The sequence below is a fragment of the Podarcis filfolensis genome (assembly GCF_964270895.1).
Source record: "Podarcis filfolensis genome assembly, chromosome: 1".
Lineage (NCBI taxonomy): Eukaryota > Metazoa > Chordata > Lepidosauria > Squamata > Lacertidae > Podarcis > Podarcis filfolensis.
Window position 1 is genome coordinate 30,568,858 of NC_139604.1, and position 23,108 is coordinate 30,591,965.

At 41.3% G+C, this 23,108-nt stretch overlaps 1 long non-coding RNA gene across 2 annotated transcripts; it reads right to left on the reverse strand.

Annotated features, from left to right (window-relative positions):
* Positions 1-4,286: 4,286 nt before the first annotated feature.
* LOC310746185 lies at positions 4,287-22,849 on the reverse strand. Of its 2 annotated transcripts, none has more exons than XR_014540510.1 (3): positions 22,746-22,849; positions 15,472-15,530; positions 4,287-4,545 (listed from the first exon to the last, which is right to left on the reverse strand). It is a non-coding gene; the product is annotated as an uncharacterized lncRNA (long non-coding RNA). The 2 variants fall into 2 exon arrangements; XR_014540511.1 differs by lacking the exon at positions 4,287-4,545 and adding an exon at positions 9,331-9,457.
* Positions 22,850-23,108: the final 259 nt, after the last annotated feature.

The following is a 23,108-nucleotide window of genomic DNA, read 5'->3' on the forward strand; positions in this document are numbered from 1 at the left end:
CCCAGAAGATGGGCTGCCTCTCCCAATCCCGGGACGCTCTCTGGAATCCCTCTGGATTTTGCTCTCTCCCTCCGGCACTGATGGCAGTTCCCTGACAACCACTTTAGTTAATGGGGCCTCCTGCTGCTGCCGCGCCGCCGGAGCCCGATTTCTCTTCTTATCCTGAAGCAAAGTTCTTAACCTGAAGCACTATTTCTGGGTTAGCGGAGTATGTAACCTGAAGCGTCTGTAACCTGAAGTGTATGTAACCCGAGGTACCACTGTACATCATGAGTCTTGGCAAGACAAATCACCTCATTTTTACATGTATATACATAATTAAAGTTCCTGGACATTCCGCAATGGATTGTTCCTTAAATCTGTAACTTGCGATGTTCTACTAGAAATGTTGGCTTTTCACTGACCATTTAACTAGCCATGACGGGCTACGTGCAATGAAATCAAGTTTCTTCTTGTTGCACAGCTTGTGACAGTTCCAAAGACAAGTGAGGCTGCAGCTCGCATGATTGGGAAAATATATAAAATGTAATCCTATTACCTAAATAGAGTTCCTTTGACAAATCAGAAGCCCATCTCCTGGCTGGTCTAACTGAAAGGTATGTTCAGATGCCACATTTCTTGTGCATTAACTCATCTGTAAAAAAAATCGCATTTTGATCCATTGACGCCTTGCGTTTATTCATGGTATGTCTTTAAATGTTCTTTTAATCTGTTGGTGATATTATGCTATAGTGGTTCACCACAAAGGATGTTACACCCACACAGAAATTCCTTCAGTGCAAGCCAGATTCCTGTGGGATCATATGGAAGAGAGAGAAGCAAGCCACATAATTCTGGCAAATCTGTTCACTTCCCTGTGATTCTCTGGAGGACTGGCTCATTTGCTTGAGCTGCCTGGTAGTTATGTACAAAACATAGCCCTTATCTAGCAGGTGATAAGGTGCGACAAACCTTGTTCACTCCTGTCCTTTTAAAACTATATTCTGGCATGATTTTGTTATCTGAACTCGCTGCTCGGAGTGGAAACTCTTGCTTTGTTATCGGTGGGTGGAAAAGATGGTTTTGTAGGCCCTGTTATTCTAACAGATAGAGGCCTTTTATCTACCTGTTGATATATTCTCTTCAGGGGCAGGGAAGAAATTCAATTCTGTTCACATTTAAAGGTGAAAACACCTAATTTGCACTTGCTAAAACAAATATGAGAACTGAAACACAACCTTCAAAATTTATACTTCTTTTAATGCTGCAATACAGTTGCCAAGCCAAGCAATGTGTACAAAATTGCCTATGCTAGGTGAATGTGTACAAAAGTATATATATTTGCAAAAGTAGCATAAAACTGCATATTTTAATGGGAAAATTGCTTAGGCCAAAAAAAATGCATATAGAAATGTGGATATTAGCAGAAATTTACACTAAAATGCTGATTATTTTTTATGAAGACATTTAAAAAACACACATTTTAAACTGATGTAGAAAATGTGGACTTAAGAGTAGAAAAATGAGAAACTAGACTAAATGGAAATTCACCCATCCCTTGGATGTCTTCAAATAAAGTATGACCAAAGTAATGGGTGAACACTCTCTACAACTGCATGAAATGAACAGGATATATGAATGAACAGCACCATAAAAATGCATAAATAAAAACTATGTGTGGGATTTTTTTAAACAAAATATTTTCTCTATAGCTGGTTCTATGATACTAACAGTTGTTAAACTGTAATCCTCAACAGTTTATGGGCAGTACCATCATTCCATTGACTTCAGAATTGCTCCTCTAGAGCATTAGCCGGAAGACAGCAGTTGAAAAATGAAACAACAACCTTATAAGGTCAGGCTAAATAGCACAGATCTGGTGTAGCAGCAGCTGGTATCTTACATACTGGCCATTTTCAATGCTTCTCTGTATTTAGATAACATTCTCGGTGAGAGGTTAGATGTCCATTAATATTCCTGTCTTCAGTATCCAGTTCTCCATGGATCCTGTTTAGCAGCTGAGTCATTGTTTTAGCTATGCTTAGTAGGGATCTGCCAGCTAAGGGAACAGACTTGAGACCCCAAAACATGAGAAGTGGACAAAAGGGGTGGTGGTCTTTGCTCAGGCAGGGGATATAATGTGATTTTGCCATCAATTGCCATCTAGCTTACAAACACACCTAATGCTCCTTTTGATAGCAATGGGTCTTCCCACAGAAATAATCTTTTAACCAGAAAAAAATTTCCTGAGTGGGACATATTGTGGCAACCTTTAACTTTGACGAGACAATATGTTTCCAACTAGAAGGTAATAAAGAACTGTTATAATCTTATGTAAAAAATAGTTGTGGTTAGTTTCAAGAAAGATTGAGAGACATTTATTTCTGGAAACAATTAAAGGCTAATTGAAGTTTATCTTTTATAGTAATGACTTGCCACCCGAGTGTCTCCTGGGAATTTTATTTCTTTCCCTGACGCTGTCCCCACCCCTCAGTATTGATTATCTAATGGTGTGGGTCATGCCTTGCTGTTTTCTGCCTCTCGCAAATGAAGCTTATATGATTCTTATTGGGGACTGAAATAATGTTCCTGAGACCATTCTTCTGTGTTTATTTAAACTCCTTCCTTGTTCTGTGCTCCCTTTTTCTTGTGTCATTTCCTCCAACATGAAAAAAAAATGTTGTTACCTATGGATGTAACAATGGTCACAGTCATAATATGTTATGAAACTATTCTGCCAATACTGGGCTCACCCTTCAGAGGTATCTCTCATAGTTGTGGTTCCTTATCCATTCTCCACCCATTTTGCTGCACCTAATCTCACTCCTGCCAATGTCACTGTCATAACCTTCCCCTAATGCAGGCATGGCTAAACTTGGCCCTCCAGATGTTTTGGGACTACAACTCCCATCATCCCTAGCTAACAGGACCAGTGGTCAGGGATGATGGGAATTGTAGTCCCAAAACATCTGGAGGGCCAGGTTTGGCCATGCATGCCCTAATGGAACCCATATTTGCACGTATACCACTAGTTTTTTCCTTGTTTTCTGTTTTCCTTGTTACTACTGACCAGAGTGCCAAGGCCTGTTGTTGTTGTTGTCCAGACTTTTGCAGGATGAGATTCCATTAAGAGGAATCCAACACTCCACTTAAAATTGCTTTGTTCCCTCACATCTCTTGCGCAGCATGAATACATCTCTAGTCCTCAGTTATTAGTCATCTAAATGTCTTAGGACTCCACTCTGGATTTGTGTAGGCCATAGGGTTTACTCCTTAGCCTTTCCTTCTCCCAAAGATGTCCCAAAAGGCAGTGGATTAAGAAAATTAGTTTGAGGCAAATGTGTATCCATAAACTGATAAAAGGGACGTGGGTGGCACTGTGGTCTAAACAACTGAGCCTCTTGGGCTTGCCGATTGGAAGGTCGGCAGTTTGAATCCGCACGACAGGATGAGCTCCCGTTGCTCTGTCCCAGCTCTTGCCAACCAAGCAGTTTGAAAGCACACCAGTGTGAGTAGATAAATAGGTACCACTGCAGCGGGAAGGTAAACAACGTCTCCATGTGCTCTGGTTTCCATCACAGTGTTCCACTGCACCAGAAGCAGTTTAGTCATGCTGGCCACATGACCCGGAAAGCTGTCTGTGGACAAACGGCGGCTCCCTCAGCCTGAAGCGAGATGAGTGCCACAACCCCATAGTCACCTTTGACTGGACTTAACCATCCAGGGGTCCTTTACCTATACCTATTACCTATAAACTGATGAGAGCATCAAGCACCATTTCTTCCTGGTGACCACTGCATCACCTGACCTGCTCATCCTGTTTCTCACTTCCCAGCCACTTGGCTCCTTCCTGGATCCTACTGCTCACCATTCAGCCATGGCAGCTTGGAAGTGCAGCTTGCCCTGGCTCCAGAACTCTTGGCCTTCATTGTGGCAGGGTACATTCTTTCCCTGTATTATACACATGCCCCTGAGCGATGCAGAATGGATGCTCAAGTCAAAGGTTTATGAAAGGTTTATAAGAGTTTAGAGCCAGCCTTTTTCTTTTCTTTTTTCTTTTTACATCCCACATCACGATATAATTTTGGCAAAAAGAGAGATTGGCTTGGGAAATGTGGTCATGGATATGGGCCCTGGCTTGTTGCTATAGCTCGTATTTCACCTCCTTGAAACCGTGTTTGGCTTGGTAGAGAAGATTGAAAAACACTGTCCTTTAGTATAGATGCTTCATTACACACTAGACGACCAGTTACAAAATAAAACAAAACAAAACACATGCTACTCAGAGATGATTTCCTCACCTGCAGACCAGTATTTTATTGATGCAACGAGAATTCAAAATTGCACCAGTCTAAAGGACACTGGATTATTGTATTCCTCTTGGTTTCCTGACTGCTATTAAATCAATGTAGGCAATAAAATAAGAACCTCGCCTGTAAATTCTTTTCTCTGACAGTTCTGGGACTGATTAAATATTTGCATGGTTCAATTGCAGCCATGTACGATCAGATTCAAGGTCCAGGAATGCACTGAAATGCAACTCAACACTCTCGGATGCTGAATTTTCTTTATTCATTTGCATGTAAAAAAGAGAAGGAACATTAAATAAACACCTCGGAGATACCTGAGCAGATACACAATCAGCCCTGTATGATCAGATTCAAGCATAATTCTTTTCCTTTTCTTTTAAAAAGCCAAATGTATTCCAACAGAATCTTTCTCCATATCACCACACACATTATTTATACTAATTAAAACATTAAAATGAAAAGCATTTGTTGTTTGCGCAAGGGGGGGTCATGTTAATTAATGCTGTAACATGCATGAATTATCGTTCTTTTTCAAATAAAAAGGAATAAAACAGGGTCTTCAATGACAATAGCAGATATAGGTTAGCAGAATTATTAGGTAAAGGGTTCATTATTCAATCATACATGAAGCTGAGCCCTGGCACTGTAACTGAGCTCTTGTGAACCCCTCTTATAATAAACCTTGCATAAATTTGTTTAGAGTTTAAAGGCAGAACTTTGCTGCCATATTCATTGAGGAAAAATAGAATAATTCTTATTGAGCTAAACTGAGGGTTGATACAACCCTCTGTCCTGACAGGTATCTCTACATTTGTGGTCCATCTGCACTATACATTTAATGCAGTATCATACCACTTCAAACACCCATGGCTTCCCTCAAAGAATCCTGGCAACTGCAGTTTGTTAAGGGTGCGGAGAGTTGTTTGGAGGCCTCATTCCCTTCACAAAATGACAATTCCCATAATTCTCTGGTAAGAGGAATTTTCTCTTTGAGGGGAATAGGCGGTCTCCTACAGTGGCGTAGCGTGGGTTGTCAGCACCCGGGGCAAGGCAAGTAATTTGCGCCCCCTAACCCATGGATTTGCGCCCCCTAACCCGTGGATTTGCGCCCCCTAACCCGTGCATTTGCGCCCCCTAACCCTAACCCCCAGATGTTGCGCCCGGTGCGGCCGGCCCCCCCTGCACCCCCACGCTACGCCACTGGTCTCCTAACAGCCCTCAGCACACCTAACAGACTGCAGTTACCAGGATACTTTGAGGAAAGCCAAGGCTGTTTGAAGTGCTTCAAATACTGCTTCAAATGTACAGTGCTGAATGGGCATTATTTGTGTGAAGATTGTATCAACACAAAACTTTAGACAATTTCCAGTCACCCATTCTCAGCCTCTAGTTTTATGTTTTCCAGTGCAGTTCTATACATATTTACTCAGTGGCAAGTTCCACTGGGGGAAATCCGATGATATCAGTCTACTAGCAGAACAGACGTAATTGGTGAAATGGATTTCCCCGTTCTGCTTGCAGCTATTATGTGTACCCCAGGTATGCTCCAGAGGGTTAGGGCATACAAGCAAAACACATTTTGGGGGAGATTTCAAAGGGGAGGAGATAATGGGTAAGTTCCTTTGGGACTTGCTTCCTAGTAAGCATGTTTAGGATTTCAGTCATAGAGACACTCATAGGCATGAGTATCTTTTATAAACTTTGTCATAACAGTAACAACTACCTTTTGCTGTGAATGATTTTACACTTCCTTTCAAAGGGCTACCCTTTAGTTCAGGACAAAAATCTGATGACAAAACAAAAGTTTAGTTGCATTGGTGCATTAAGGTTCGGAAAATGTACACACCACAACAAATGTCACAAAATTTGTTTGCATCCTGCCCTCAGTAACCAGCATGGTACCTTGAATGGTATCATAGCTAGCCTCATACAGGTGTTCTTTCTTTCTTTCTTTCTTTCTTTCTTTCTTTCTTTCTTTCTTTCTTTTGGTAAACTGCCCTGGAAAATCTGCTGAAGGGCAGCATAGAAATAAATCAATAAATAAATGAACAAATTTTGTGAAAGATCAGGTGCTGAAAACCTCACCAAAAAGCTTCGCCTTTTAGTGTATGTATGTAGGACGAGACACCCCATTTCCCTCAGTTACAAAGGGCACACACAAGATGAAAGGGAAGACAAGACAGGCATAAAAGAACTAATGAATTGTTTTATACCTTCCACTACATTGTTACAGACTTTTATTTCCCTTCAGCTTTAGCCATGCCTATGTTTTGACCACACTGGTCAGATGATAAGGATTAATTTGCTGTGACCTATTTGTTTTTAACCTTCATCTGACCTCTAAGCTTCTCCATCCCCTTCTCTTACACTCTTGGTCATCCATGCAATGAGGCCAAGAATAATTTCAAAGCAAAGCTCTCCATTATACTTAATTTTATGACACAAGCCTTTGGTTCCTACGAAACTTTGCCCCTCAAAAGAGAGCCAATATTATGCTTCAAAGGATGTGCAAAACATATTGCATAAGGTATGTGCAATACATTTGGCTATTCTGGCCAGGATCCTAGGATTCTCCAGGGCTCATGCTGTTATTACATATACAGCATATCAATAATAATAAAACCAGAGGTCCCTGCACAATGCTGCTCCTTTGAAGCAAAGGAGCAGCAACTCTCACACACAGGATCTGAGCCTGTGAGAAGCAAATTCAGAGGGTAGGACAAGGAAGGAGGAGTGGCATGGCACTGGTGGGAAGAAAGAGACTTGGCAAGAAAGGTGTCCCCTACCTTCTCCTGCAAAGATGCTGCTGCCTGCCAGGTGTCTCATTTTCACATTCAGCCTTCTTGCTGTTGCTTGCCTCTCCTTCCTGCCTGATGCTTCACCTTCTGACAGCCCAGGATGGCTCTGGGCTGTTCGACCTGACCTGTAGTAATCTGAGGCTGTCTCCACTGGACTGGAAGAAACCCAGATCCCTCCTAATAGGCTCATGTTGGCCTAGGATCTGGGCTTTGACCGTTTCTGGGACACAACCCTAGTCTCCAGTTCACAAAACCCAAGAAGATAAGTATGGATGTAAGGCATGTTACGTTTTCTTTTGGTTTATCAAGTCTTTGATATGTTCACACGTACATATACATAGATCTCTCTCATTCTCACAGTACCTACTTTTCATGAGGGGAAATGTATTTTCCATGTTCCTTTGGCCACCTCACCTGCCCCATGTTCATTATTCCATCTTATCTAAACAGATGCAGCGGTGCCCAAATAGCAGAGCACCTGATAAGAATTTGTTCCACACTGTAAAACTTCTCTGTGAAAGAACAGAACTTTCCTATTAACACATCTTTGCTTAAAAGGATATTCTGTCTGTAAAAGAGAGCCCTGTTTTGATTCCCTTTTGACCCCTGTTAAGATGGGTCTGTCTTATTAGTTTGGCATCACCTAATTCACACCCACTTAGTCACCCTTCATTCGTTTCCATTCCCGCCAAATTTGACTTTCTTCTTCAGTGCCACTCCTCAAAGAGCCCAACTATGCAACAGGAAAGTAACAAACATAAAGAGATGTGTACAGTAATAATGCATTCTGGCAGTAGGACAGTAGACTCAGCAACTTGCTTACAAGAGGCTAATAAACGTATGAAAACCCTAAACCCAGTTTATCAATGGTAAAAGGTAAAGGGACCCCTGACCGTTAGGTCCAGTCACGGACAACTCTGGGGTTGCGGTGCCCATCTCTCTTTACTGGCCGAGGGAGCCGATGTACAGCTTCTGGGTCATGTGGCCAGCATGACTAAGCCACTTCTGGCGAACCAGGGCAGCGCACGGAAACGCTGTTTACCTTCCTGCCGGAGTGGTACCTATTTATCTACTTGCACTTTGATGTGCTTTCTAAATAAATAAATAAATAAATAAATAAATAAATAGAGATAGCTAGATAGATAGATTGATAGATTGATAGATAGATGATAGATAGATGATAGATAGATGATAGATAGAAAGATAGATAGATAGATAGATAGATATAGATAGATAGATAGATAGATAGATGATAGATAGATAGATGATAGATAATTTGTATCCAACACTTCTGTTTCGCTCATGCAACAGACATCTGCCCATGCAATGAAATTTCTCCCTCGTCTTCTCTCCCACAAAATCTGCTCCAGAGGATTAGAGGACCCTCTGGAGTAGATTTGAGGGGTGCATGAGGAGAAGAGCAGAGAGGGAAGTTAGATTGTGCAAGCAGGACACTGCTCATGCAGCATTAGATACAATTTCTTCTTGTTGTTTCCTATACTTATCTACTGCTTAAAACTAAAGCAGTATCTAACATGCAGTCCTGAGCAGGAAAGGCTAAAAGCTTCATCTTCTTCCACTGCTAGGGACAAGGCTTTGCTTTTAAATAAGGTCTGAGAAAGTGATCTGAGGCCCACCTCAGGCTTGCATTCTTTAAAGCTCAAGTAATTAATCTGGGACGATTCTCCCTGAGGTAACAAATTAGCACTTCTGGTTACACTCTAGTGCCATTTAGAATCAAACTTCACCCTCAGGCTTGGGGTGTGGATGTCTGTAATCTACTTGTGACATTGTTTAATCACCCCAATTAGAAGTTCAAAAGAGCGGCTAAAGGAATTGCCTTACCCTAAACAGTTTACTTAGAAGATCCAGTTCGCTGTGCTCAACTGGATCTCTTCACGGGTCAGTTTTGATTACAGCCTCTGCATGTCAATAGTTTAATTACCAAGTGCTAATGAATGCTGGTTTGTCTCTTTTTAATAAATAAAACTCCAAACTGCCCTGCCAAGGCACTGAACAATATTACAAATGAGCCGGAAAAATAGGCACGGGTTTAAAAATAATTATCTAGATCACAGTAAGAATGATATAATAAAGCACTAGCCGAGGAGGTATCATGTGATATTTGCAAGCTAAAAGTTGTAAAATATTAAAAATTACACAGATAGATAGATTGTTTTAGTGCTGTAGGGTAGATGTGCTGGAGAGCCTATCCAAGGAGAATGTGTCTTAATTGCAGTCAGATTATTTCTTCTTGAAGGTGCAGATTCTTTCTTCTTGAAGGCGACTCCCTCCTGCAGACCTTAGGTACTGGACAGCTTTGCATGGGAGAAAACAGGCTCATCCACATCGAACCCAAGCATCTAAAAGCTTGAAAAGTAACAATTAGCAACTTGTACTGAACCAAAAGCAAACTGCAAAATCGAGCAGGTGAGCAAGAGTTGGCTCAATATTCTGTTTGTGTCAGACTCCCATCAAAAGCTAGCTGAAGCTTCCTGTTTTCAAGGGCTGTCTTGCATTGCATATATTACACTGGTCTGTGCAAGGGGTTACATGAATAACTATGACCAGATCTCTCTTAGAGACAGAAAAGTGTATTCAGTTTCTCAGGTGTGACTGATTAAAAGCATTGAAAGCATTCCTGGGCAGAGCTGCAACTGGGCATCTGGGAAGAAAGCCAGAAGGCCATGAAGCCCTATGAAGAAGCTTTATTTTAATAATAATAATAACTTTCTTTTTTCCTGGGCAAGAGAAATGCCAGAAGTGCTAGCATGTTTTTAGATGCTTTTTATAAAGCAAATGACTGCATGTTGTTAAAATTAAGTGGGCTTTAATTATAATTATAACATCCTACTCAAACTTTCAGACCAAAGATACACTATGGGTGAAGATGTGTGGTTGTTTCACCCAGTGTTTTGGTTTTTTAAAAATGCAAAGCAGCCACAGGTGGCTTAATGTTGAACAAAAAGCTGGTGAGAGAGAACAAATGTTTCACCTGGGAAGTCCAGAGGATGGCAAAATGAGAACAGTCCTTTTCAGTTGTGGCTACTTGGGGAATGCTCTCCCCAGGGAGACTTGCCTGGCCTCATCTTTAAGCACCAGGAAAAAACATTCTTTTTTAATCCAGCCTTTGGCTTTTCATTGTCTACCCTTTTTGCACAGGTGGGATGTTTTGATCTAGGTTTTTTGTCTTTTAGATTGTTTTTTAATGCCGGTTTTAATATATGTATGCATTTGTTTGCTTGCTTTAAATGTTGTAAGTCACTTTGAGCTGTCATGGCAAAAAAAATTGACTGATATTATTATTATTATTATTATTATTATTATTATTATTATTATTAATTAAATATAACAACAAGAACAACAATTGCAACCACAGTCCTTTCTTTGGTGCTATTTGTTCATTCAAAATTACCTGAAGCTGCTTTTCTCTTTGAGAGAGTAAAGAGAGTGTAGGGATCCTTTGCCTTTTCTGCCAGAGGTGGAAACACAGCTGGGGGCAGGGGTGAGTGTACACATGGGTAGCAAGGGAAAAAACCCATCCTTTTCCTCCTGCTGATCCCCTGTTCAACCTGAAGTCATATGTCATGAGTGGGTTTTTTTAAAAGCAACAACCATGAAAACAACAACATAATATTGCGTAATACAGTCGTACCTTGGAAGTCAAATGGAATCAGTTTCGGAAGTCTGTTCAACTTCCAAAATGTTCAGAAACAAATCGCAGCTTCTGATTGGCTGCAGGAAGTTCCTGCAGCCAATCGGAAGCTGTGGAAGCCCCATTGGACGTTCAGCTTCCAAAAATAGTTCACAAACCGGAACAGTCACTTCTGAGTTTGCAGCATTCGAGAGCCAAAACTTTCGAGAACTAAACTGTTCGAAAAAAGGTATGACTGTACTGAATTTGGTCTATAGGTAGTCATTTGGGACCTCTTTTTTTTTTTTACTACAAACTTTTTTTACTACAAGCTTTTTTTTTTACTACAAACAAATGCAGTTGTATATGTTCTGAATTTTAGAGTCCATTGTGATTTTAAAAAGTGTCATCTGCAGTAATAATCTGTATAGATTAAGACCACACTATTTGCTTATGCAAATAGTGACACATCTTTTTGTGTCTCTTGGAAGGTGTGTTAGGGAAGAAATGAAGGAACAACCGCTTGCTCTTAAAAACTGCATGCTCTCAGCACATCTTCAGATGTAAATCACGTGTTGCACTGGGCCAGGGAAAGTCCACTGAAAGGCATTGCATCCATAGTCACAACCTGTTTAATTGGAATTTGTGAGAACAAAATTATTCTGGAAATAATATACAGAAACACACACACACACAACCAGTCAAAGCTGTGGCTATGAATAATCTGAACAATCTGCAAGGGCTTCCGGTCTGTGGCTAATGGGATGTTTCACCAAGGCTTTGTCACCATGGCAAATACTTTATAATACATAAACATGTGCCGGGCTGAAAATCCACCCACTCTTGCTGAAAGATGGCCAGGTTTTGTAAATCTGCATTCCAGCTACCCTGCTGACTTTTGAGATAAGCCCTTTCAATCAACATTCCATGTGTTTAACAAAAATGTGTGAAAAGTACAGTTTAGAAGAACATGCATGCTTTTTTATTTTTACAGCTCAAGTTTTCATGTTTTCATGGGAGAACCTGGTTTTTAAACACACACACACTTCTCCAATGGTTCTGTATTTTCTCCTTTGTTTTTTCCTAGGGACAAGCTGGGAACACTTTGCCAAGTTTCTAGTTTCTGATTTTTAGCTTTGGCAGGTGTTATATGAATACTCCAGTTTTAATGAGATTTTATTGAGGTTTCTGACTGTTCCTTTATGGATACGTTTAGAAGACCAGGTACTTCAATGAAACCCACCCCCTCCCTGCTATATTAGCAGGGCTGCAGAACTATTTTTAAAGTCCATTTTATGATGTATTGCTTTAAAAGGGATCAAATGCGTGCAAAATTTTAAATTACAAGTAAAAGAAATGTCAGAACGAAAGTAGACTCCTGTCCCACCTAGCCATTTAAGGACTGGGTTGTGTGAATGACATCTGTAGCTTTGCATGACATTTAGATGTTTGATGCTGGGGGTGGGAGAATGAAAGAGTTCTGTATAAGGGAAACATCACAGAGCTTTTGAAGACAAAAAGTGGCTCGCTGTCACCTCTAGGAATCAGTAACTTGCAGTCTTGTGGAATGCGAGAGGTTTTTATAGTCCATTAACAAGTGGAGTGTCACAGCTCTGATAAAGTTAGTATCCTAATTCAGACCTACAGCTGTGGGTGCACTCATAACCCAATGGCAAATCAACAACGCTCCCCAATGTTATTTCCCATAGACAAAGCCAGAAATGTGGGTTTTAGTTTCAAGTTCTGTTAGTAATTTGAGTCACTTGGTTCTGTGGGTGCTCGGTGCTTTTTAACAGTTTCCTGGGTTTTTACTGCCAGCAGACTGGTTAATCTCTATAAAAAGTGTGTCACGCTGCTGACTTTGCCAGCATGAGAGAGGAATGCGCTATGATGTTGTTGCCTGGGATATCTAATGATGCATCAAACTTGTCAGACATGCCATCAGCTGTAAACAAAAAAACAAAAAGCCAGACTGGGAAGCACAAGAGAAATTCCTAGACCTACAGAGACACATGGGGGAGAAGGGGTGTCCAGAGGCGCAAGCTCTGGAGAAAATCCCATTAACCCAGTTTCTCAGACCCATAACCCAATAGTGCCAGAAGAAAAATGGCTGCCATGGGCAACAAAACAAGAGGTGCCAGTACTTCACCCCTTTCAACATTTCTCTGATGAAAATAGGGACATCCTATTCCATCCCCTCCAAAATTTCTCCAGTGAAAATAGGGAAAGCTGCACTATTGGGGAAAGCAGCACATTCTGGGATGAAATCAGAAGCCAGGTCATACTTTGTAATTTTGGGTCTGTCCCTGGAAAATCAGGACACTTGGAGGGTATGGTACTCCATACCAGTAAATTACTATCACTCACAAAAAGCCCTGCCCATAACTGTTTTCTGGAACATATTGAAATATTTCTGTTCATTAAAATGCACTAACTGTGAGAATAGCCATTCTACATTAAAAGCCTGACCAAGTCAAAAGCTTAGCCTTTCAGGAAGTTTGCTGCCCTTTGTTCTTGGAATGCTTAGCTTTATATTTTCAAAGGCATGTCCAATATGCATTCATCTGGGTTCTTCTAATAACATGCTGGAAGAGCAGGCTGGCCCTACTATTAGGTAGAGTGAGGCATCAGATGGGGGGGGGGGCGAGCGAGTGGCAGGGAGATGTTGGATGACAACACTCTTTTGTGCTGCCTAGAATACCCTAAACACCCATAGCTCACCTGCTTCCCTCAGGTGTGATGGGGGATATTGACCCATTGCCAGTTGAAATATGATTCAGCAGCCAGTTCAATCAGCTTTTATACATGGACTGAAGAGGACCACCATCTTGTCACTGGCCTCAGTCAGCTACATTTATTGAGCCTGTGAAAGAGAACGAGTCACCAAAAATAAAACCTATTACAGTGGTACCTCGGGTTAAGTACTTAATTCGTTCCGGAGGTCTGTACTTAACCTGAAACTGTTCTTAACCCGAAGCACCACTTTAGCTAATGGGGTCTCCTGCTGCTGCCGCACCGCCGGAGCATGATTTCTGATCTCATCCTGAAGCAAAGTTCTTAACCTGAGGTACTATTTCTGGGTTAGTGGAGTCTGTAACCTGAAGCGTATGTAATCTGAAGCGTATGTAACCCGAGGTACCACTGTACATAATGTAGAAGAGTATGCAGTGGGGAGGGGGCCTGGACCTACATAACTACATCCACTTTGACCAGTTAGTTTATTTCTGCAATTCTACACACACTTGCAATGGAGTTCAGAGCTATTTACTTCCAACAGGCTTACAAGTGCATTGCACCAGGTCTTGCTGAACTGAAAAGGGTCTCTGGAGCATATTTCAGAAAGATACTGCCCACTTGCCTTGTTGTGGGGAGCAATCTTTTATTTCCAGTAACAGGAGGATGATAGCAATGGCACAGACAGTGCAAATAAGCCAGGAAGAAAAGTGTTTTGCTCAAATGTTTTAGGAGACAAAGCCTCTCATTTGGGGAAAGTCCTCAGTACATTGGTTTTGCTCACCCATGTGATCAGATTGCTATACAGTGGTACCTCGGGTTAAGTACTTAATTCATTCTGGAGGTCCGTTCTTAACCTGAAACTGTTCTTAACCTGAAGCACCACTTTAGCTAATGGGGCCTCCTGCTGCCGCCGCACCGCCAGAGCACGATTTCTGTTCTCATCCTGAAGCAAAGTTCTTAACCCGAGGTACTATTTCTGGGTTAGCGGAGTCTGTAACCTGAAGCGTATGTAACCTGAAGCGTATGTAACCCGAGGTACCACTGTAACTGGGTTTGAAAGAATTTCCTCCATCTCTTGAATCTTATAAGCTGTCAGCTAGGAACAAAGTTTCCTGCAATGCACCAAGGATCATGGAAATCAACTCTCTATTTTTCTTTTGTTTTAAAAATGGGCTCCACAGTCTTTAGAGGTCAATAGAATCTGAAACATATCACAAAATCGGTCCTTTCTGTTTAAGAAGATACATACACCAGATGGCACCCACACAATTTACTGTTCTGCTTTGGCCAAAAAAATCCCTGCATTGAAATTCCTAATGATAAATGGCCTTTGGGAGCAAGAGAGACTCAAAACTAGGCCATTCTGAGTCATATTTTATAGACCTTTACTATGAATTTGAACTTAGGAAGCACAAATACCAGTGCAGTGTGTGTTGTCTGCCTGCAGTTATAAATTGGATTGTTGGGTGATAGGGACAAATTTCCCCCACTAAAGAAAGCTTATGGGAAATTAACATTTCCTTTGCAGCACAGCGGTTTCTTCTAAGAACAAGATTATTAGTGTACAACAGGAAGCAAGTTACTCTTGCCTAGAACATTTAGGCCATCTTGAATATTTAAATCAATTTGACCACTGCATTGAAATATTCATTTCCTAATTGTGTAGTGCATGAAATCTGAGGGCTACTCATGTTTTCCAATAAATGGAAAGCATGCTAAAAGCTTTCATACAAAGAACATCTGGTGATATTAGTTACCCCCCTCTAATACTAATTTTAACAGCTCCCAAATGTGGGTAGAAATACTACTTTTTATACTTTGTTTAAAGTTCATTTCCTGTCCCTAGGATATTTATTGACCCTCTAATGCTGGCCATTTCCACTTTCCACTTTTCCTGTGAGTCTTATACTCGTTTTCATTGACTTCATTCCATTCTTGACCTCTTTTCCCCTCAAGAAAATTAAACACAGCCCAAGACATGTTGGACACCAATTAGTTTTACAGCTCTTCTTACCTCCCCTCCGACTGCATTCTTTAGTTCATTGAATCCACCCATAATGTTACGCTTCAAACCTGCAGAGACAGGGAGGGAAATATAACCACACTGCAAAACGCAGATAATTAAAAAGGCTTTTGGGTAGCAGAAACAAAATTCTGATTGAAAGGGAGGTGCGGAGGGAAGGCTGGAAACAAAGCCGTGAGGTAAAGTTGTTTACTTTTTCCTTTCTTTAAAAAATGCACACTAAAGGGGGAAAAAAGTAGTGTCTAACAAGAAGCAATATTAAACCCATCGATACAAAAACAAAGCAAAACAAACAAATGAACCTTGGTCTCTCAACTTTTATATTTGTAGGGAAATAAATGTTTGTTATATTTGAGAAAAGGTTTTGTTTTGTTTTTACTTCTTTTTAAAGGCACTATTCACTTTTACAGTCATAAATTCTTATCATATGCTAGTCCAGGGGTACCCAATGTGCTGCCCCACAGATGATGTTGGGCTCATAGAATCATAGAGTTGAAAGGGACACCAAGTGTCATCTAGTCCACCCTCTGCAAGGCAGAAATCTCAACTAAAGCATCCATGACAGATGGGCATCCAACCTTTGCTTAAAAGCTTCCAATGAATGAGAATCCACAGGTTCCCAAGGGAGACCATTCCACAGTCAAACAGCTCTTACTGTCAGAAAGTTCTTCCTGATGTTTAGTCAGAATTTCCTTTCTTGTAACTTGAAACCATTGTTTCGAGTCCTGCCGTCCGGAGCAGGAAAAAACCAACTTGTTCCCTCTGCCACATGACAGCCTTTAAGATATTTGAAGTTGGCTATCATATCCTCTCTGTCTCCTCTTTTCCAGGCTCAACATACCCAGCTCCTTCAACCGTTCCTCATAAAGCTTAGTTTCCAGACACTTGATCATCTTAGTTGCCCTCCTCTGCACACGTTCCAGCTTGTCAACATCCTTCTTAAATTATGGTGCTCTGAACTGGACACAGTATTCCAGGTGCGAACTGACCAAGGCACAAGAGTGTAGTATTATTACTTCCCTTGACCGTGACACTATACTTCTGTTGATGCAGCATCTGTATGCTGCTGCATCACATGTTGACTCATGTTAAGCTTCTGTTCTACTAAGACCCCTAGAACTTTTCACATGTACTATTGGAAAGTCAGGTGTCCCCCAATTTATATTTGTGCAGCTGGTTCTTCCTGCCTAAGTGCAGAACCTTACATTTGTCCCTATTGAAATTCATTTTATTAGTTTGGGCCCAGTTCTCCAAGCTGTTAAGGTCATTTTGAATCCTGATTCTGTCTTCTGCAGCATTAGCTACCCCTCCCAGTTTGCTGTCACCTGCAAATTTGACGAGCATCCCCTCAATTCCTTCATCCATTTCCTTCATCCACAACTCCCATCAGCCCCAACCAGCATGACTACAGTAATGGTCAGGGATAGGGATGAGAGAGAAATGTGATTCAATTTGCATTCACAGCTGAGCTTGCAAAATTTGTACTTTCCAGAACAATATACAAATCACAACATAACCATCCTTCAAAATTTGCACTGTGTACAAAAATGCAGATATCAAAATTATTATGATATAGATTGGGAGAGGGAGAATTTTTGCTATATTCTAGTGCAAACCTAAAGCAAAGCAGCGATAGTGTTCTTCCTGATTCACCCAACAGTATCAGCATACTCCTTCTGAATGCTGGAAGTACAAATGTTTACCAGTACGAATTAATGTTTACAGATTACTTAGCTACTGCAGTTAGAGCCAGAATTTCTAAAAATCAGCCATTAGACAACATGCAAAACTAGGCAGGTTTATTGTGACAGAGCTTCCATTTAAATCAATGGAGCTATCTTCCAAATAAATGTGCTTAGGATTGATTACTCAGTGCTTACTGATGACTCGGCATTCACATAGTTTAGTTTGGAGGTGAACTGAAAGCAAAACAGCTTGAAAAATCTTAGTCTAATGCTAAGTGTTCCTTGAATTCTGGTCAGTGCTCTTTTCCATTAATCCAGGAACAGGGTCCTCCAGATGGTGTTAGATTTCCCATTGATTGCAGCCAGAATTGATATCCGAGATATTGATGTAGACTAAATGTTTTTGAGGACCATATTCTCTCCAAGCAATGCTGGTTAGAGAAACTAAGGACAGGAAGTTGAGCAGAAAAGTGTCAAATTTAGATTTTATAATCTCCAAATGGAGAAATATTTATCCCTTAGTTCACATGAATTTAGAAACTGGATCTTCAACCATGACATCAACCAAGACAGAGCATCCATTATCACTGCCAATTATTCTATTTGGTACCCTCAAATTAAGGACACCATTTAAGGCCTCACTACCTTGAGACACTGAATTTTCCACTATTACTGTATTTTTTGCTCTATAAGACTCACTTTTTCCCTCCTAAAAAGTAAGGGGAAATGTGTGTGCATCTTATGGAGCGAATGCAGGCTGTGCAGCTATCCCAGAAGCCAGAACAGCAAGAGGGATTGCTGCTTTCACTGCGCAGTGATCCATCTTGCTGTTCTGGCTTCTGAGATTCAGAATATTTTTTTTCTTGTTTTCCTCCTCCAAAAACTAGCTGCATCTTGTGGTCTGGTGTGTCTTATGGAGCGAAAAATACAGCACATAGATGCCCTCAGCATACTTATAGGAGAGATGCCTACTATAGGTGAGATGTTCATATGGCACAAAAATGCATTTATGGATGTCATCAGGTTGAGAACATCATGCAGTATTTGTTGATTTGCCCTTTATATACCATGTCCAGAAAAAAATATATATATCTCCTATCTTTTATTGGCCTTTTCAGATCAATTCCCCCCAGGAAGTGATAGTTGAACTCATACCCAATAAAATTAAACATCTGGTAGCCAAATTTGTTCGGGCAGCTAAGAAAGTTTGCTGCAGTTAGATTAATGCATTGCAACTTTAAATTGTTATGCCGTAAATTTTTATGTTGTAGACTTTTATGCTGTAGAACTTTATAGACTAATGCTGTGTGATTTTAGAGGAATGCCTTGGTTTTCCCCTCTGCTGTTCATTGTTAAGTCCTTTGGCTATGTACAGTAAACTGAATTGAAATTGAAATTAGTGTTAAATTCCAATTCCCATCAGTTCTAGCCCACATGGTCAATGATCAGGGATGAAGGGAGCTGAGTCCAGCAACATCTGGAGTGCCACTGATTTCTCATTGCTGCATCGATCCATCTCCTTCCTTTCCTTCAGGTCAAAACACGGATGTTCACAGTGTTAGTTTAAAGCAGAGTCCCGTGCACAGCAGAAGGATGAGGAGTACGTGCTGCATACTCTATATTGCTTTATTTATAGTTCAAAGCAAGTATATTACAGAAAGACATCTTGCCTCTGCCGGAGCAGAGAAATGCATCCTCTCTCCTCGACAGCTCGGAGAGAATCACCAAAGCGAAACTGCAAAGAACAGTGAAAAACAGGAAACCAGTGTACGTCACATCCAGTCTCCCTTTCCCGTGAGAAACTCCAACAGTACAGACTGTGGAATGTAAACACCTGTCTCGTGACAAGCCCTTTCGCTGCACAGTGAAGGAAAGCAGAAACCAACATCCTCCCCCTTTCTGTGAACATCACTGGGCAGCGTGTTCGTACAATATCAGTACAAACCCAACTTTTGCACATAGGTACAGTGTTGATCCCTGGATACAATCTTGGACAATACATCAGCAGGAATTTCATTACCTGGCATATAGGACACCGTTACGAGTCCCTTCTGAATACATTCCCTAGCATGCTGCAACTTTAATTGCAAGTGCTTTGTGCTTTGCTTACAACCTTCAGACTTCAGCAAAGCTAAACATGCTTTGTTGTCCTGGTAAACCCGGATTGGACATTTGACAGGAATTTTCATATCTTTGCACAATTGTATTAACCATTCACAATCCTTAAGTGAATAAGACAGTGCATTCAGTTCGGCTTCACAAGAACTTAAGCTAACTGTTGTTTGCTTCTTGCATGACCAATCAAACAGATCCTGATTGTACATGTAGCAAACTCCAGACGTACTTTTCTTGTCTGTAGTGTCACTTCCAAAACTTGCATCTGCAAATATCTCAAGATCACCAGACTTTCGATTGTTAAATCTCAGTCTGTAATGCATAGTGCCTTTCAAATACCGCGCTATGCGTTTCAGAGCTTTCCAATCCTTGATACTAGGATTGTTGACTTGTCTGCTTAGCAAATTACAGCTAACAGCAATGTCTGGTCTTGAACATCTGGCAATGAAGTTTAGCTTGCCTAGCACACTTCTGTACAATGTAGTGTCAGAAAATGCTTCTTCAGTGTCATCTATCTGATAACCTGTTGTCATCGGTGTGTCTACAGGGTTAGCATCCATCAGATTTAGTTTGCTTAACACATCAGCAATTTTCCGTGACTGGTGTACTAGAATGTTACCATCTTGATCTCTCTCTATTTCCAGAGATAGGTAGTTGTTTACCTCACCAAGATCTTTCATGTCAAAGTGCTCTTTCAGTTGAGCTAGAGCGTTATTGTACATTGCGACATCTTTCCAAAAGAATAATAAATCATCAACATAAAACAAACAGTACAGTTTCTTCTGCCCCTCCTCTTTGACAAATACACATGGATCAGCTTTCCCTTGCTGAAAACCTAGAGAAAACAATACTTCAGTGAGTTTTGTGTGCCAACACCGTGCACTTTGTTTGAGACCATAAAGGGATTTCTTCAGAGCACAAACAAATCCCTGTTTTACCTGTACGCCATCAGGTGGAAGCATATAAAGTGATTTATCTAGAGATCCATACAGAAAAGCTGTATTAATATCATGGTGACTAATGTGTAGATTTTCCTCTGCAGCTAGCTTGAGCATAAGCCTTATGCTTTCATACCTCACTGTGGGTGAGTAGGTCTCGTGATAGTCTTCACCTGGTACCTGTGCAAAACCTCTGGCTACCAATCTGGCTTTGTGTCTGACTATCTTGCCATTTTGATCTGTCTTCGCTTTGAAGACCCATTTGCTTCCAAGCAGTTTCATTCCTGGAACTACTGGAACTAGCTCCCATGTTTTGTTCCTTTCTAAGGAATCAAGTTCAGCCTTCATGGCATTTAACCATGGCTCAGCTTCCTTTGAATCCAAACCCTGGATTTCTTGGAAACTAGAAGGTTCAAATACCTTCTTGTTTGCTGCGCATGCTTTGCACTTCATGTGGTACCTGCAGGGTTTAATAGTCATACCTTCAACCAAGGCAGGCATTTTAGATACTGCCTCAAAATGCAAATGACCAAATTTTCTATGAAAATCATGAATACATTCTGCATGCAAACTTTTGTTAGAACCTGCAATGCAACAAGTGTCATCCTGCACAACATCATCATAATACAAAACAAACAAACGATCAACATATTCAGCATGCAATACATAATCATTTTTCTTTGTGATGATGCACTTCCTGTTCTTGAAGGAAACGTCAATGTTCCGCTCATTCAGCTGTCCAACGCTGAGCAGATTATGTTTGGCATCTGGCACGTAAAGCACATTCTGTATCGATAAGTCCAAACTGTGAAGAACAACAGTTCCGTAGCCTTTACTGGGAATTGTGTGGTCATCCGCCTGGTGAATCGCACCTTCCTGCGGTGTAAAAGACACAAACAGTCTCTTATCGTTGCACATGTGGTGGGTCGCCGCTGAATCAACAACGAAGAAAGATCTAGACGTCTTCTGGACCTCTGCAACCTTTGGAGTGAAGCGTGAAACCATAGCCTTGTGCTGCGTTGTCCTTGACACCGGACCTTTGCCTTTGCCTCGGCCTTTTCCGCGCGATGAGCTTTCGCTGCGCTGCTCTGTCTTGGCCCTGGGATATCTGCATTCCCTCTTCATATGGCCTAGACGTCCACACGAGTAGCATTTCACTGCCTTCAAAGCTTTGGCGCCATCTGGTGGTTCCACTGCACTATGGGACGACGTCTGTGAAGACTCCCCCTTGCCCATGCAGCTAGCACCCCGGCGATCTGCTTCATTTAAAATCACGGCAGTAACATAATCCACTGTTAGCTGAGCTGTTGGTTGCACAGCAATCTGGGTTGCAACAGACTCCCAACCTGAACCCAAAGATTGTAGTATCATGAAAGAATACACAGCCTCTGGAAAGTTGAGTCCTCTCTGTTGCAGCTCATGTCTCAGATTTTGCATCTCCATCAGATGTAAACGCACATCTCCACCTTCAGCAAGAGCCATATTATGCAGCTTGTTGAAGTAAAACATAGTGGATCCAGCTTCTGTCCTTAAGTGAGCCTCTCTCAAAGCGTCCCAAATTTCTCTGGCTGAGGTCTTATCACGCAACAGACAGAGCTCTTCCGGGGATACTATCAATGTAAGAGTTCCCCTTGCTTTGGAATCCTTAGCTGCCCATACATCTGTAACTGGAGCTGGGGGGTTGTCTGTAATCACCTCAAACAAACCCTCTTTCCGCAGAATTGCCTCTGCATACAGAACCCAGTCCGCGTAATTCTTCTTATTGAGCTTTGGAATCCCACAAGCATCCTGAAGGGCCATCATGACTCTGGCATTAGCCTTCAGCGTCATATATGCTGCTTTAAATCTTGCTGCGTCACTGCTGCAGCTGCCTTATTCCAAAAGCGCACTTAAAAGTTACTTTCGATTTCCCCAGCATAGTAACTTGTGCCTGGGAGCCTTTTGCCTATTCCCAGCAAAACGGCTTTAAAGTTAAAAGTCCAGCCATAAGGCCATTAACTAGAAGCTGGCAGGCTGCCCGGAGCAGTAGCACATACCTCATCAATCATCTTGACACGCAGAGCAGATTCCGATCCGATCTGTCCCTCTGCATTCCGATCCCTTGCCGGCACTCCGATTCGACTTCTGGGCCCATAACCACGTGTTAGTTTAAAGCAGAGTCCCGTGCACAGCAGAAGGATGAGGAGTACGTGCTGCATACTCTATATTGCTTTATTTATAGTTCAAAGCAAGTATATTACAGAAAGACATCTTGCCTCTGCCGGAGCAGAGAAATGCATCCTCTCTCCTCGACAGCTCGGAGAGAATCACCAAAGCGAAACTGCAAAGAACAGTGAAAAACAGGAAACCAGTGTACGTCACATCCAGTCTCCCTTTCCCGTGAGAAACTCCAACAGTACAGACTGTGGAATGTAAACACCTGTCTCGTGACAAGCCCTTTCGCTGCACAGTGAAGGAAAGCAGAAACCAACACACAGTTAATCTTAAACAGATGAACTGTATTTTTAGTATGATAAATGGAACTTGCCAAAAGTTCTCAAATGATGGTCCAGTGGGACGTGATCCAGGTGAATTATTCAGATAGCTATGATGGATGTCAGCATTCTAAATTAAGAGGCTTTCGTTAAATCCTGTATTGTGAATCAGAAGGAGAATGACAAAAAAATATTAGTGTGTGAGCAAGGATATTGTTGGGTGAAGACATTTCCCACACTAAAGCTTTAAAAAAATGTTTGCCTATGGCAGTATTCAAAGAATATAAACCCCTTTCATTCTTGCTTAGTCCCCTAAGGGGGAGGTTATTGTTTTGCTGTTTTATTTTACTTATTTACTTGTTTTTATCCTGTATTTTATTCTGTGAACCGCCCTGAGTTCTTATGATGAAGTGTGG